The sequence below is a fragment of the Martes martes genome (assembly GCF_963455335.1).
Source record: "Martes martes genome assembly, chromosome: 2".
NCBI lineage: Eukaryota > Metazoa > Chordata > Mammalia > Carnivora > Mustelidae > Martes > Martes martes.
In genome coordinates this window covers 102,749,250-102,766,456 of record NC_137889.1, presented here as the reverse complement: position 1 = coordinate 102,766,456, position 17,207 = coordinate 102,749,250, and positions in this window count along the sequence as shown.

Here is a 17,207-nt window from a genome sequence, read left to right as displayed (position 1 = left end):
TGTTGGAAATGTTGTCCAGAGAAGCTTTTTTCCTTATATGTAAATATTTTAAAGATTTTATTTATTTATTTGTCAGAAGAAGAGAGAGCACAAGCAGGGGGAGCAGCAGACAGAGGAAAAAGCAAGCTCCCTGCTGAGCAGGGAGCCCGACTGGGACTCTGTCCCAGAACCCTGGGATCATAACCTGAGCTGAAGGCAGATGCTTAACCGACTGAGCCGCCCAGGCATCCCTATTCAGAGAATTTTGAGGTTGAGATCTGTATAGTGTATACACTGACAGTGAGAAATGATTTAGTGTGTGAAGGAGATTCACAAATGCAGATCCATATCTGAGTCTTGCAAACTATAAGACCCATTTTGGTGATACAATAGACCTGAATTGTATTTCTGTAAAGAGTACGACTTGCTTTGGGTCATGAATCTGCCTCAACATTGTTGATCACAGGTCTTGGCTATGGGAGCCAAAATGAAATGGAAAGGTTTCTCTAGACTGGAAATCAGACTTGAGGTAGAATTCTGGCTTTGCCTTGAATTATCTGTGTAATCTTTGCTACGTAATAGTTCGTATGAATTTCAGTTTCTTCACTTGTACAATAAGCATAACATTATGGCTTATATTATATTATATTTTGCTATATAATCGTTATCTATAATATCTTACATTTATATGTTGTACTGCTGTGATCTGAATGTTTGAAAGTTCATATATTGAAATCCTAACCCCCAGAGTGAAGATATTATGAGGTCTTTGGGAGGTGAGTAGATTTCATGATTGGATTAGTGTCTTTATAAGAGACCCCATGAGCTCCCAGGTTGGTGAACATGTGGAGGTGGGGGAAGAATGGCATGCCTGGAGAGAGCCTGGAAGCTCTGTGCCTTTGCCCCATGCCTTGCCCCCATAATAGCTCATCTGGCGTTGATTCGTATCCTTTATCATATCCTTCAATAAACTGTTAAAGGACACAGAAATAATTGAACACCATGGACTGTTTTTCCATCTGTTGAGGCTATACGTCAGCAAATGACTATCAGTTTGATGCGGAAAGTCATCAAGGAATACACATGCTCCTCCGTGTCAACAGGGGCACTAAAGGGGGACCACTTGACTGGTGACAGCTGTGTCAGACAACATACACACACACACCAGTAAAAAAATCAACCAATTATTTGGAAACTATTACGATGATTTGCAGAACAATTTGTGCTACGGGCATATCTTTTGGCATACATAAACTAATTCCTGAAGAATGGGCCAGCTGCTGCAAATACACAACTTTAGCACCACAAAGGCTAGATTCTCCACTTCTACCCTTCAATTCATTCAGGGATGTTGAAAGAAAATATCACATGCAAACAACTAAAGAAATTATTCAATTCTCATGTATGCTGTTGAGAGAGAGAGAGAGAGAGAAACTCCATAGACCGAGCTCCTCCCTTCTGCCGTGTGAGGAGACACAATGAAAAGTCCACAGCCTGGAAAAAAGGCCTCAGACCATGCTGAACTTTCTGCCTCCAGAAGCCAGAGATAGAGATTTTTGCCGTCTATAAGCCCCCCAGTTTGTGGTATTTTGTTTCAGCGGCCCAAGATAGCAGACTAAGGTATATATATGTAACAATAGCACACGGGTTACGTTATACCAACCCTACCTCACAAAGTTCTAGAGCAAAACCGGAGGGAGAGAGAATGGAAGGCCTCTACAATGTAAATATTTATCCTAAGAAAAAAGACTTGAAATTAATTTTCTCATTGTCTTACAGGGTGTATGTACTTGCACTGTTGCCCAGCACTGGGTGAGATACACTCATCCTTGCAACATCTCTCCCCACTGATAATATAGTATTTCCTTTCACCACCATTAAAGTGCCTTCCATATTTTGTGTTGTGCTTGCACAGCTAACAAGTCCTCTTGAAGGGACACTCAATTAGCCTGTATAAGTAGTTACAAAAGAGAAAGAAGATACAATCTCTACGAGAAGAATGACCCCTTATGGAAGAGCCAGGACAAAAGTAATTTGTACAATAGATCATTTCACTGAGTAAAACCAATCTGAGAAGGCAAAGAAATCATCTTCCTCTTCAGAGTATATGAAGAATCCAGAATTTTATTCCTTTGGCAATGAAGATACACTGAAACAGAGACAGCAATACATCTGAAAGAAGAATGTCACTGGGATGCCTGGCTGGCTCATTTGGTAGAACATATGACTCTTGATTTCTTACTAGTGAGTTGGAGACCCATGTTAGGTACAAAGACTTCCACTTCCACTTCCTAAAAGTAGAATTACATGTTGTAATAATTAATATAAAAAATTTAGGGGCAGTTGGGTGGCTCAGTCATTAAGCGTCTGCCTTTGGCTCAGGTCATGATCCCACAGCCCTGGGATTGAGCCCCACATCGGGCTCCCTGCTCAGTGGGGAGTCTGCTTGTGTTACCTCACTTGCTATCTCTCTCTTTGTCAAATAAATAAATAAAATCTAAATTAATAAATAAACAAATAATCTAGATTTATGGGTGCCTGACTGGTTGAGTCAGTTAAGCATCTGTATTCAGCTTAGGTCATGATCCCAGGATCCTGGAATTGGGAACATGTCAAGCTCTCTGCTCAGCAGAGAGCCTGCTTCTCCCTCTCCTTACCCCTCCTTGTGCTCTCTATCTCACTCTCAAGTGAGTAAATGAAATCCCAAAAAAAAAAAAAAAAAAAGAAAGAAAGAAACTAGACTTATTCCCAGACACCCACCTGCTAACATTTTTTGTCTGTTCCCTCTCTAAAGCACACTCATAGCACTTAAAATATGTCCCATAAATTATAATGAAGTGTTCAAAAGGACTATTCTCTTAAAAAATGTAAACTAAAGGCCTGATGGAAACAGGGGAAGTACATATTGTTTCACCAAAGAATTGGCCATAAAAGTGTATCCTATACATGGAGAGACTCAGGAAGAAGAAGAGGATGTGGGAGAGCCAGGATTCTGAATCTAAGTCAACTTGACATCTACATGTGGGAGGCTGAGGTGCAGGTTGGGGGAGTGAAGTTGCAATTTGTGAACATATAGAATTCCTGGTATCATTTACACTTTTCTTTGAGGCAGTAAAGAAGGAATGGAAAATCTATTGTTTTCCTCTTTATGGAGATCACAAAATAACAGTCTTTTGCTGCTTCTAGACAATAGTCTTCTGGAATTTACCAACAATATAAGTGAGCAAACAAATACTTTCTTTTACAAAGAATTTTATAGCAAAATATATCCTAAATAAATGAACTACTCAGTCTAGAAAGAGTTGATATTTTATATGATTCTTTTATAATCTAAGTGAAAGATGATTTGGAGTCAAGCTACTATAGTGGTAGTAGAAAAAGTAAACTCTATCATTTATTGAGTACTTATTATCTGTGACATTGTTTCCAGTGTATTTATATGATGTTTGGAGTAAATAATACTAGTGGGTATTTAAAAAAAAAAACAACAAATCTCAGTGATTTAACACAATAAAAGTTTTAAAGTTTACTTCCCTTTCACACAAAATTCACTGTAGAAGCCTGTGGTTGGGTGACTCACCTGGGCAATGCAAAATCTGTCCATCATCTAACTTCATCACTGTTTTATGTTGCTTCCAATGTTGCCTCAGAAAAGAAAGAGAGAGCATAGGAAATATAAGTCTTCTTTTAACTGTCTTTAATTGAAAATGACACAGTACTTCTGCTCCATTCCATGGCCCCACTTTGATACAATGGATCCAGGAACTACAGTTTGCCTGGGTATTTAGGAAGAGGAAACAAGTTGAGTGAGCATATATGGTTAATAACTGCTACACACATATTAACTTATTTAATTCTCCAACAGATGTATAAGACAGGTTGCTTTTACTCCCATTTTTACAGATGAGAAGTCAAATGACTGTCCTAAGATTTCAAAATCAGTATGAGAAGGGGAACCCCTATTTGATCCCAGTTAATTTGCCTCCAGCACCCATGCTCTTAACAACTACGCTACACTGTTTTTCCAATGAAATGAAAAGGAGAAGAATTTAAAAGATTTTTAGGGGATAGGGCCAATAGGACATGTTTATAGACTATATGTGCTGTATGAGTAAGAGGAAGCATGAAAGGCATCTCTGAGATTTTTAGTCTGGGTGATTGGAATAGTAACATTACACTTTTAGACACGCTAAGTATGATAAACTCAATGAAATCTCCATGTGAAAGTGACTAATGCTGAAATGGTAATTCGGCCTGATGCTCAGAGAGACAGAGGGTTGGAGCTCTAAATCAAGAAAGAACTGCAAAGATGTTACAGTTGTCATGACTTAACATGAGTGACCAAAGAGAGTTGGAAGAGAAGAGGACCAAAGACAGAAATCTGAAGAATAATTATTGCTGGGATTGGGGTGTGTATGTATGTGTGTGTGTGTGTGTGTGTGTGTGAGAGAGAGAGAGAGAGAGAGAGCGAGAGCACAGGGAGAACAAGAGCAGCTGGGGGATGGCTGGGGACAGGAGATGCTTAAAGACTCCTGAGGTACCATCAAAGTCAGGAAGAAGCCCTAGAAAGCCAGATAAGAGAGAATTTCCAGGATCAGAGTGCTCAACTTGTCAAATACTTAAGTCAGTTCCTGAAAGGTGAGGATGAGGAAAGACAGTTTAATTTGGACATTATGAAATTCCGAGCGTGGTTATAGGAGATCGTTGTGTAGCTAGGGAAAAAAACCAGCCTATACTCTGCTCATCCTTTCATTCTGAAAGAAAAGGGAATTTTTTAAAAAATTCTCAAAATGGCTATGGAAACAGTGGCTGTGGTCTTAGGTTACTTTATGGGATTGTTTCAGCATAATGATGAGAACCAAGAACCAGCATCTAGGGGGTAAAAAGTGAGTGGGAAATGGAGAAGGGAAGGCAGTAAATGCAAAAGAATCTCAGAGTTTGAAGGGAGAAGAAGGAAGGAAAGAGAAGTTAGTGTGATTCTTCATTTAACTAATGTTTATGGAGTGCTAGGCTTAAAGGAAGTTTGGAAGGGTTGAAAGACAGTTTAATGAGTTAGTAGAGTTCATAAGAGAGAGAGGATTAATGAAGGGGCAAGGTGCCAGAAGAAAAGACAAGTGGGATGTGTGGAGGTCACAATCTAGGTGAAGTGATTAGGGAGGTCAAGTCTTCAAGTCTGAGAAGTGAGGAGGAGGAACGAAGAGAAGAGAACTTAGGAGGGGATTAGACTCTAATCACCAGCTGAAATGCACTAAACTGAAAGCAAGAAGAGCTAATAGGAGTATATTAGTTTGTCAGGGCTGCCGTAACAACATACCGCAGGCTGGATGGCTTAAACAACAGAAATTAATTTTTCTCATGATTCCTGAGGCTACAAGCCTAAGAACAAGGTGTTGGCTGTGTTGGCTTTTTCTGAAGTTTCTCTCCTTAGTTTTTTGGTAACTGTCTTCTCCCTGTGTCTTCATGTGGGTCCCTCAGTGTGTCTGAGTCCCTATCTCCCTTTCTTATAAGGACACCAGTCATATCGGATTAGGGACTACTCCAACAACCTGATTTTAACTCAGTTAGCTCTTTCAAGACTCTATTTCCAAATACAGTCACATTCTGAACTACTGGGGATTCAGAATTCAACATATAAATTTGGTCAGGACACAAGTCATAACAGAGATATCCTCTATTGATTTGCATGAAGACATGGAGCTAGAAAACCAACTCATCCCAGTTTGCCCAGGACTATTCTGGCTCTATCACAGAAAGACTTTGTTGTCTAGGACACCTCAGTCCCCAGCAGCCCAGGGTGGTTGGTCAGGCTACATGAAGCCAACAAAACTGGTTTGAATGAAGTCAAACTGGCTAATGGTCATCCCATTGAGATAGCTGCCAATTACTTGTTTTTATGAAGAAGGTTTCTATCTCCTGAAAGATTCCACATCTAGCTGTCAAAACTATTTGTAAGTGGTGGTCTGATGCCTATATATATACATATATATATATATCTTTAATATATCTAATTCTCTCTCTCCATGTATGTATCTTTAACAGAATAATTATGTCCTTGCCTGTGTATTTCTCCTGACAAACTTTTATAGAAATCTGGAAGAACTCATTGTAATAGTAATATACATTATAATAGATCTCCATTCCTCATACTGGCAGTAAGACTTCCATAGAAAACATCATCAGGACTTGTTAAAGTGCAAATTCAAACAATGCTTTATCTATTGACTATTTCAGTGTTTCAACAATTTTTAAAAACTTTCAATTCAGTGTGCTTCGAAAGTATAGTCATTTCATGTAAATAAATTGTTTTAACAGCACTTACATTGTCCTTCCAGCCAAACCTTTTGAGTGAGTGTTGTGTGTGTGCCCATGCCCACACATCTGCAGGCAGGTGCCATTAGATCTGTGGAAGCGGGGGAGCCTTGAAGAAAGTTTGGGGTGACACTGGGATCGGCTAACCCTGGTGGCCCCAAGGCTGTCAGATAGTGAGAACCACAGATCCTGAGTTGAAAGGGGCAGTGAGATAACCAAGTCCTACTGACCTTCTCAGGGCGGTCTTTTCCAGCTGCCAAAGTTGCCTAAGATCCTCCTATCTGCTTCTGTAGTACCTGGGCCATTATATTTAGCTCGTTGTATTAAATTGTATGATGTATATATTATACATTTCATACATATCATTGAATCCATATTTATTATTTTTAATATAAAAAATGTAAAACTTTTAAATGTAATATCATAAAATAAAACAGTACAGAATATAAAACAAAAATCCAAGTTGATAAATATAACCGGTTGAACTTGCTCTGTGTAACAATTTGAGTGTAGGCAGAAAACAGATGGTACCTTAACAGAGTCATGAAGGAGAATTTAATGAAGGGATTATTGACGGGGTGGGGCAAAGCTAAGGGAAACCAATAAGTGATGGCAAAACATCTGAGGAATAACAAGAACAAGGAGCCTTTACCAATCCTGGGCTTTTAAAGACAAGAAGAGAGAATCGTTGCCCAGAACCAAGAAAAAGCTTGTAGCTGTAAGAGAAGAGTTTCAGAAAAGAGTTGGGCACCTCACTGAGGAACTGGCCAGGGACAGCTCACTTCTTGGCAGGGAGTGAGTATATCACCCAATACATCTCTAGTGTTTCCCATTAACATGACTTAAATGGAAGCCAGAGGCACAAAGTAGGTTGGGGAGGGGTGGAGAGAGAGTGGATCTGGAGGAGTGAAAGCAGATATCAGTACATAATGCAAATCCAAAGTCACTATTATAAAAAAAAGAATTGAACAGTCAGTTTATAGTGGTGCATTCAGACTCCCGCAGTAAATTCATACTGACTGGGATAAAGGGGGGTTGTGGGGCATAGAATGGTACAATGCCTGGAAATATCATTATACAAGTGTGACCTTAAATACTCAGCAATCCAGTTCCTTTTACAAGCCTGTTGGATGGAGATTATAAATAGGGAAGAGAATCTCACTATTCTTACTATAGACTAGATCAACGGAAAGCCTCCTAAGTACCAGATTACATTGGTCCATGGAAAAATAATTTCTGGTGATTTGAACCTAAATTATTTCTAAAGCATTTCATCCACCTGGTCAGATCAACTCACTTCTCAGTTCAAAATCTTCCAATGGCTTCCTCAGTCACTCCGCCCAAATACCAAAATCCTTACAACGATCTAAAAAGATCCTTCATAATCTGGTTGTTTGCTGGTTCTCTGATTTCATCTCCTACAGCTCCACTGGTTGCTCTCAGTGTCCCAGAAAAGATGACATTCCTGCTCCTTGAACATACCAATCATACTCCCCACACTGCCCCCAGGACCTTACCTATATGCTGTCTTCTGTCCATGAAACACTTGGCAATATTCCTTATAGGGCACTCCCTCATTTCCTGCAGGTCTCTGCTCAAATGTCACTTTGTAAAATGCAACACCAGCCCTTCAGCCTCTGGAATAGAGGTACAATCATATCAAAGTTAGTAACTCTGTCAATTCAAGTCACTTTTTTCTTTTCAAAGTGTTATCTGAGGTGCCTCGTTAGCGCAGTAGGTAGCGCGTCAGTCTCAAAGTGTTATCTGACTATATTCAAGTAGCAAATCTTATATTTTGGAATTTCTTTTAATGTCATTTGATTGTCATTATACTTAAGAAATTGTTTCACTGAATATATAATCTAGATTAGGAGTTACTTTCTTTTCGCACATTAAAGATTTCATTGTAGTCTTTTAAATTTTCATTGATGTTTTAGAGAAGTCAGCCTGGATCAGCCTAATTGCTGCTTTTCTGATTTTTTTCTTTTCTGTTCCGTTTTTCTGATTTCCTTGTGATGAATGTAGATGTGGTCTACTTTAAATGTCCTACTTGGATTTTATTTATTTATTTTTAATAAGGCTTTTTGGATCTCAGAATTTATTATCTTTGAACAATTCTGAAAAAAATCCTGATCTATTATGTTTTCCAATATTGACTATTATTTCTAATAATATTATAAATACCATTATAAAGTTATTATTGTAATTTTTAATGTCTTAATATCTCTTAACATCTTTTTGTCTCTTTCTAGTGCATTCTGGATAGTTTCTTTACATTTGTCTTCCAGTTTACTAAATCTCTTTTCAGATTTATCTTTCAGTTCACCAATTCTTTCTTTAACCACATCTTATTTGCTATTTACTACAGCAACTGGGTTTAAAATAATGTCTACATTTCTTGAAACTATCTTTAGAAATTTTTTGAGGGTTATATTGAAATTGAATACTCCAAAGAATATTTATGTTTCTTTTTGTTGATACTTTGGGTATACTATTAGCTTGGGAACACTTTTTAAAAAGTTTTTTCTATTTTTAAAAGGTTTTATTTTATTTATTTGAGAGAGAGAGAGATAATTCATGCATGAGTGAGTGTACATGATTGGGGGGAAGGGCAGAAGGAGAGGGAGAAGCAAACTCCCCACTGAGTGGGGAGCCCGACAATGACTTAGAGCTTGATCCCAAGACCCTGGGATCATGACTTGAGCTGAAGGCAGATGCTTAACCTATTGAGCCACCCAGGCACCCTTAGTTTGGGAACACTTTAAATTAAATTCCCTACACAAGTGTTTTTGACCACCACATATAAAGTCAGTGTTATGAATTCCCAGGAAAGAATTTTTTTCTTTTTACACTGTGACAAGGCCTAGGCAGGCATTTTCTCAGCTGTTCATTCCTGCTTTCAGCATTGAAAATGTATGAGTTTCTGACTTTTATTCAATTTCAGCAATGCATTAACTTTTAAAACATACTATGTGACATTTCAATCAATTCTTTCTTTCTTTTTTTGTTTTTTTAAAGATTTTATTTATTCATCTGACAGACAGAGATCACAAGCAGGCAGAGAGGCAGGCAGAGAGAGAGGGGGAAGCAGGCTCCCCACCGAGCAGAGAGCCCGATGCAGGGCTTGATCCTAGGATCCTGAGACCATGACCCCAGCCGAAGGCAGAGGCTTTAACCCACTGAGCCACCCAGGCGCCCCTCAATCAGTTATTTCCATTAGTTATTTCATTTTAGTTACTTCAGCCAAGAAGTGCACACTGTGAAAAACACATGGAATTATTACACATTTTAAATGATAGTTTTTTTCCCCTCTAATTATAACATCTGTCATAGATTTAACTGTTAACCTCTTAAATTTTAGTTATAACTTCTTGAGTGATTTTATTGCTTTTTAAAAAAGTTTTCATCTGACTCTGCCAACAGTTCTATTTCAGGGAAACACCCGTTTGAAGTGTTTATCTTGGTTTTCCTCTCTGGCTTGTTGGTACTACTAGGGCAAGTAGTTATTTTCCATTTCCTGTTCAGACCTCAGGCTTTGTATACACGGACCTATAAGTAAGGGTCAGGTAGTTAGGGTCTTTTATGCAGTGGCAAATTTGCAAGGGGGAAAGTTTCTGCTCTTGTGGGCTGCTGGTGAAGCAATAATCAACATCCAGGGGCACCTGGGTGGCTCAGTAATTGAGTGGCTGCCTTCGGCTCAGGTCATGATCTCAGGTCCTGGGATCAAGCCCCACATCGGGCTCTCTGCTCAGCGGGAAGACTACTTCTCCCTCTCCCACTCCTCCTGCTTGTGTTCCCTCTCTCACTGGGTCTCTCCCTCTCTCTCTATCAAATAAATAAATACAATCTTAAAAAAAAAAAATCAACATCCAGATAAGGCTTTGGAAGAAAGTCTTTCTTCTTCCTGATCTCCCCGGGTGCAAGGGAGGACTCTTTCCTAGCATCAGGGGCCAGGAGCAAATCATCTCATGGGTACAGATCTCCTCCCTATTATCTGTCTGGATTAGGTCAACTCCCACAACAAATAGATAAACAAATACATAAATAAGCATGTGTAACTCTTTCCTGAAGGTGTTACTATGATTCCCAGGACTAACTTTCACTGGCACTATGAAATTCAGACCTTTGCCTTATGCATGCCCCAAACAAAGGAGATTGAGGGTATATCTTTCCTTTAGAAGACCATGGAATCTATGGCCTCAAGTGCCCCATCCAGGTGCGCCTACTTACCTGCTCCAACTTTTTTCTTTTTGGGGGAAGTATTTTAGGGGATTGGGGGGGGGGTTGCTCAGGGATCTGGGCTCAGTGGTCTATCTTTCTACAATGCCCTTGGAATTGTATGTGCACTCTTACTGACAAACAAATTCTCAACTGAAAGACATGACCTAAGAGTGCCAGAAAGGTTATTTGCTAAGAGAAAATTGAGGTACTATAATGAAAAGAAGGAAAAAGACATGCTGGGAGGGTACAAATATCTGATATTCCCCATACTGTAGCACCTATAAACCTCACACATAGTAGACATACATAGGCTACAGTTTTTTAAAAATATAACTTAGTTAAATACCAGGAATAGAATTCCATCCTGATTGTATATTATGCATTTTTAATGTGGATCTCAAATGAGAATATACTTATCTTGGTTAGGACGTTTTTCACTGCAAGGTAGAGAATCCTGACTCAAATTGATTTAATAATTATAAAATATTATTAGATTGTGTAGTTGAAATCCTTCGACAAAGAGGCCTTCAGATCCAATGCAATCGGGACTTCAGCTACCTTCCCCTCAGAGGCATTTTTTTTTCTGTTTTCCTGTCTCTGTGTCAGGAATTTTCTGCTGCTGGCTTACTTCTTGGTCAAAAGATGGCTTCCAGCTGTACCATGGACAACATACATTCTCTTTTTCACACTGAGACATTGAGAGGGAGAGAGAGAGAGAGAGATAAAGAGAAAGAGAGTTCTTATGGCTTTTTTAAGATCAAAGAAGAACTTTCCCCAAAACTTGCAACAGCCTTTTTTTGATTCTCACCAGACAGAACTGAGTCATACACATGTTCTTTTTAAATGGCTTTATTGAGTTATAGTTGACATACAATTGTCCACACATATTTAAAGTATATGATTTGGTAAGTTTTGATATGTGTATACACCATGAAATCATCACCACAATCAAGATAATCATGATATATATCACCCCTGAAAGTTTCTTCATGGTCTTCTGTACTCCCTCATTTTCACCCCCCACCATCCCTAACTGATCTACTTTCTGTCACTATAGGTTGGTTGGCATTTTCTAGTGTTTTATATAAATGGAATCATTCAGTGTATACTCTCTTTCATTCAACATGGTCATCTTGAAATTCGTTTATGTTGTCCTGTGTATTAGCAGTTCATTCCTTTTTTGCGTAGGATTTGGTTACATAGATATACCACGACTAATTGATTCATTCCTTTGTTGATAAACATTTGGGTTGTTTACAGTTTGGGCCTATATGAATAAAGTTGCTAAAACATTTGCGTATAAATGTTTGTATAGACATACACTTTCTTTTCTCATGGGTAAATGCCCAGGAGTGAAATGGCTAGCACATATGGTCAGCATATGTATAACTTTTTAAGAAACAACAATCTGTTCTCCCAAGGAAGATACTACTTTACAATCCCACCAGCAGCTTATGCAAATTCTAGATCTATCATACCCTTGCCACATTTGGTATGGATGGTCTTTTTCATTTAATCACTCTAACTCATATATATGGTAGTAGCTCACTGTGATTTACTTTGCATTACCCTAATGTCTAACGATGACAAGCATCTTTTCATGTGCTTATTTGCCATTTGACAGAATGTATGTTCAAATATTTTGTCCATTTTTAGTGGGTTGTTTGTTTTCTTATTATTGAATTTGAGAGTTTTATATTCTGGATAGAACTCTTTTATCAAATACATGATTTCCAAATAATTTCTTCCAGTTTTTGATGCTTCTCATCCTCTTTTGAAGAGCAGAAGATTCAAAGTTTGATGAAGTCTAATTTATTAATTTTTTTTCTGCATTGTGATTTCAACATTGTACCCAGGAACTGTTTGCCTAATTCAAATTCATAAAGATTTTCTATGCTTTCTTCTAGAATTTTGGTAATTTGAAGCTTAAATTTAAGATCTATAATACATTTTCAGTTAAGTTGGCACACAGTGGTGCAAAACATGGGTTGAATTCCTTTTTTTCTTTTATTAAAGTGTGGGTATCCAGTTGCTCCAGTATCACTTGTCAAAAAGATTACTTTTTCTCCACCGACCTGTCTTCACAACTTGTCAAAAATCACTTTTCTTTATATAGCCTATTTCTGGAGTCTTTATTTTGCTCTATTGATCTTTTTTTCTGTCTTTATGATAATATCACACTTCAACTATTATAGCTTTATAATACATCTTCAAATCAGGTAGTGCTAGCATTCCGACTTTCTTCTACTTTTTCAAAGACATTTTGACTATTTTTGGTCCTTTGAGTTCCTATAAATTTAAAACCAGCTTGTCACTTTATATAATTAGTACTAGGGTTTTGGATCCCATTAAATTTACAGGTCAATTCGAGGAATATCAGTATGTTAATAATGAGTGTTCTGTCCCATAAATAATAAGTATGTCTCCATTTATTTAGAAAATCTTTAATTTTCATTAGCAATGTGTTGTTAGTTTTCAACTTTCACATTTTTTGTCAGATTTATCCGTAAGTATATACCTACATATTTTAAAGATTTTATTTCTTTACTTGAGAAAGAGAGAGAGAAAGTGGGGAGAGGGGCACAGAGAGAGGGAGAGAGAAACTCAAGCAGACTCTGCATTGAGCATGGAGCCTGAGTTGGGGCTCAATCCCAGGACCCCAAGATCGTGACCTGAGCCAAAAATCAAGAGTCAGTCATTTAACCAACTGAGTCACCCAGGTGCCCTTTCTGAGTATTTATATTTTTAATGATATTTAAACTGTACTTCAAATATTTAATGTTTAATTTCCATTCTTCATTACTAGTATATAGAACTATAATTGATTTTTGTATGTTGGTCTCGCATTTACCACTTTGATTCACCTTTTACTTCGAGTAGGGGCTTTTTAAAATATGTAGATTTCATTGTATTTTCTACATAGGTGATTATATTCTTTGTGAATAAAAAGTTTTATTTCTTTTTTTAATCTAGATGCCTTTTATTTACTTTTTTTTGGCTTGATTGTACTGACTAGAATCATGAGTACAACGTTGAATAGAGGGGCGCCTGGGTGGCTCAGTTGGTTAAGCATCTGACTCTTGATTTCGGCTCAACTCCTGATCTCAGGGTCTTGGGGCCGAGCCCAAGTACACGTGTCCAGCCCCATGTCCAGCACCATGTTGACCCTATGTTGGGCTCTGTGCTCAGCACCAAGTACACTTGTCTCCCTCTCGCTCTCCCCCTTGCCGCATTCATGCTCTCTCTCTCTCTCTAAAGTAAATCAATAAATCTTCAAAAACAAAAACAAAACAATGCTAAATAGAAGTTGTGAGAGCAGACATCATTGTCTTCTTCCTGATTTTAAGGAAATGATGTTTGCTGTAGGTTTTATAGATGTCCTACAGCAAGTTTAGGAAGTTCCCCTCTAATCCAGCTTTGCAGGGATTTTTTTTTTTTTAATCATGTATGGGTGTCAGATTTCATCAAATGCTTTCTTCTGCATCAAATGAGATAGTCATATGTTTTTCTTTTTTAGTTTATTAATGTATTGAAATACATCGATTTTTGAATGTTAAATGCATTCCTGGCATGAATTGCACTTGTTATTATATATCAACTTTTTGATATTATTGAATTCAATTTGCTAAAATTTTATGTAGAATACTGGCATCTATGTTCGCGAGGGATATCTGTCTGTAGTAGTCTTGTCTTGTAATGTCTTTGGTTTTGGCTTCAGGGTAATGTCAGCACTTCAGAATGAGTTGAAAGTGTTCTCTCCTCTTTGATCTTTTTGTGTATTTGTGTGGAATTGGTATTACTATTTTTTTCATAAATCCTTCATAGACTTTACTACTGAAGCCTTCTGGATCTGGCGTTTTCTTTGTAAGAAGGGTTTAAACTACAGATTCAATTTCTATTTACGTATTTTGTTTTTTTGAAAGAGTGAGTGCACCTACATGAGCAAGTGCAGGGAGCAAAGGGAGAGGTAGAGAGAGAAACCCAAGCAGGTTCCACACAGAGCATAGAGCCCAATGTGGGGCTTGAGCTCACAACCCTGAGAATGGTTTAGCGTCTGCTTTGGCTCAGATCATAATCCCAGAATCCTGGAATGGAGCCCTGCATGACTCTCTGCTCAGCCAAGGTCCTGCTTCTCCCTCTCCCTCTACGTGCTGCTTTGTTTGCTTGTGCTCTCTCTGTGTATCAAATAAATAAATATAATCTTTAAAGAAATTATACTTTTGAGGCACCTGGGTGCATCAGTTGGTTAAGCATCTGCTTTCTGTTTGGTCTGTGATCCCCGGGTCCCATGGTCTTGGGATCCAGCCCTTTGTCAAGTTCTCTGCTCAGCGGGGAGCCTGCTTCTCCTTCTCCCTCTGCCTACTGCTCCCCCTGCTTGTGCTCTCTCTCTCTCCCTCTGTCAAATAAATCAATAAAATATTTTTAAAAATTATACTTTTATTTTGAGATAACTATAGATTCACATGCAGAGGTAAAAAAGAATACACAGATCCTGTGTACTTTTTTTTACCCAGTTTATCTCAATGGTTATATCTTGCAAAACGATACTACAATATTACATCCAAGATATCACTATTGATACAGTCAAGAACTGGAACATTTCCATCACCAAAAGGATCCCTCCTATTGCTCTTTAATATGCACTTCTTTCCTTCATACCTCTCTTCTTAGACCCAGGCAACTACTGATCTGTTCTCAATTTCTATAATTTTGTTATATCAAAGATGTTACATAAATGGAATCATACAGTATGTAACCCTTTAAAAATGTTTTTTCACTGAGTCTTATTCCCTGGAAATTCATACAGGTAGATGTATGTGTCAACATACATTTTTTTCTTTTGTTTGTTTATGCCTATGGATGTCTAATTGTTCTAGCCTGACAGTTTGAAAAGGCTATCTTTTTGCTTTTGAATGGTTTGTGCACCTTTGTCAAAAATCAGCTGATTGTATTTCTGTGAGTTTATTTCTGGGCTCTCTATTCTGTTCCATTGCTCTGTTTGTGTCTATCCCATTGCCAATATCTCATAGTCTTGATTACCGTTAGCTCTACAACGTCTTGAAATTGGGTAGACTGGTTCCTCCCACTGAAAAATGTGCATTTTCTTTTCAAAATTCTTTTTACTATTCCAATTCTTTTGCCTTTTCATATATGTATTTCTAGAGTAATTTGTCCTCTCATTTTTGCTTTTCTAGTTTCTTTATATTTCCATTTTATTTTAGAATAATTTTGTCTATAGCTACTAAAATTTTTGCTAGGATTTTGATAGATATTATTCAACTTCTATATTAATGTGGGGAGAATTAAAGTATTTACTCAATATTGGGTTTCCCACCCATCATACAATGTGTCTCTCCATTTTTTAGCTTTTTGATTTCTCTCATTGCCAGTTGGTTGTTTAAAGCATATACATCCTGCACCTATTTTACACCTATTATTTTATTTTTTTGAGTGATTATAAATTGTATTCTATTTTTAATTTCAGTGTCCATGAGGTCATTGCTGGTATATAGAAATATAGTTGATTTTTTATTTTTTATTATTATTATTTTTTAAGATTTTATTTATTTGTTTGACAGACAGAGATTACAAGTAGGCAGAAAGGCAGGCAGAGAGAAAGAGAGGGAGAAGCAGGCTCGCTGCTGAGCAGCGGAGCTCCATCCCAGGACCCCGAGATCATGACCTGAGCCAAAGGCAGAGGCTTAACCCACTGAGCCAGGCGCCCCTATAGTTGGTTTTTTAAAGTGTATTTTGTATTCTGTGACCTTGTTGGACTTTCTTGTAAGTTACAGGAATTCTTTTGTTGGGCTCTTGTGATTTTCTATGTAAAAAAATCTTATCTGCAAATAGAGACAGGTTTATTTCTTCCTTTTGGGACTATATGCCTTTTGTTTTCTCTCTTTACTACAATAGCTAGAACTTACAGCATTACGTTGAGTAAAAGTAGTAAGAGTGGGATCCTTTCTCCTCATCTGAGAAAGAAAGCATTCAGTCTGCAACCATAAAGTATGGCAGTAGTTGTAGGCTTTTTTGGATGCTGTTTATGAAGTGGAGAAAGTTCTCCATTCCACTTCTCTTATTTCTTATTTTTGTCATGAATGGGTGCTGAATTTTGCCAGAAGTTTTTGCTGCATCATTTGATATGATCCTGTGATTTTTTTCTTTAGTTTTTTTATATGGTGGTGGATTATATTGATTGATTTTTAAATATTAAAGCAAACCTAGGTCTCAAAAATGAATCCCACTTCCTAATGGTATATAATTCTTTTTAGGTATCACTGAATCTACTTTTTAAAATTTTCACATCTATATTCATGAGAGATATTCATCTACAGTTTTCTTTTTTGTACTGTTTTTGTCTGGTTTTGGTATCAGGGTAATACTAACTTTGTAAAACAGATTAGGAAGACTTCTTTTCTGTTTGCTGGAAAAATTGGGTAGAATGATGTTAATTCTCCTTTCAATTGTTAATGCAATTCTCTGGGAAAATTGGGTAGAATTGATGTTAATTCTTTCCATTTTTGGTAGAGTTCTCCGGAGAAATCCTCTGAGCGTGGATATTTCTTTTTTTGAAATTTTAAAATTATGAATTCAATTTTGTTAATTGCTATAGGGCCATTTAAACTATTTTATACTGGGTGAGTTGTGGTAATCTGCATTTTTTCAGGAATTGATCTATTTCACCTAAGTTGTCAAAT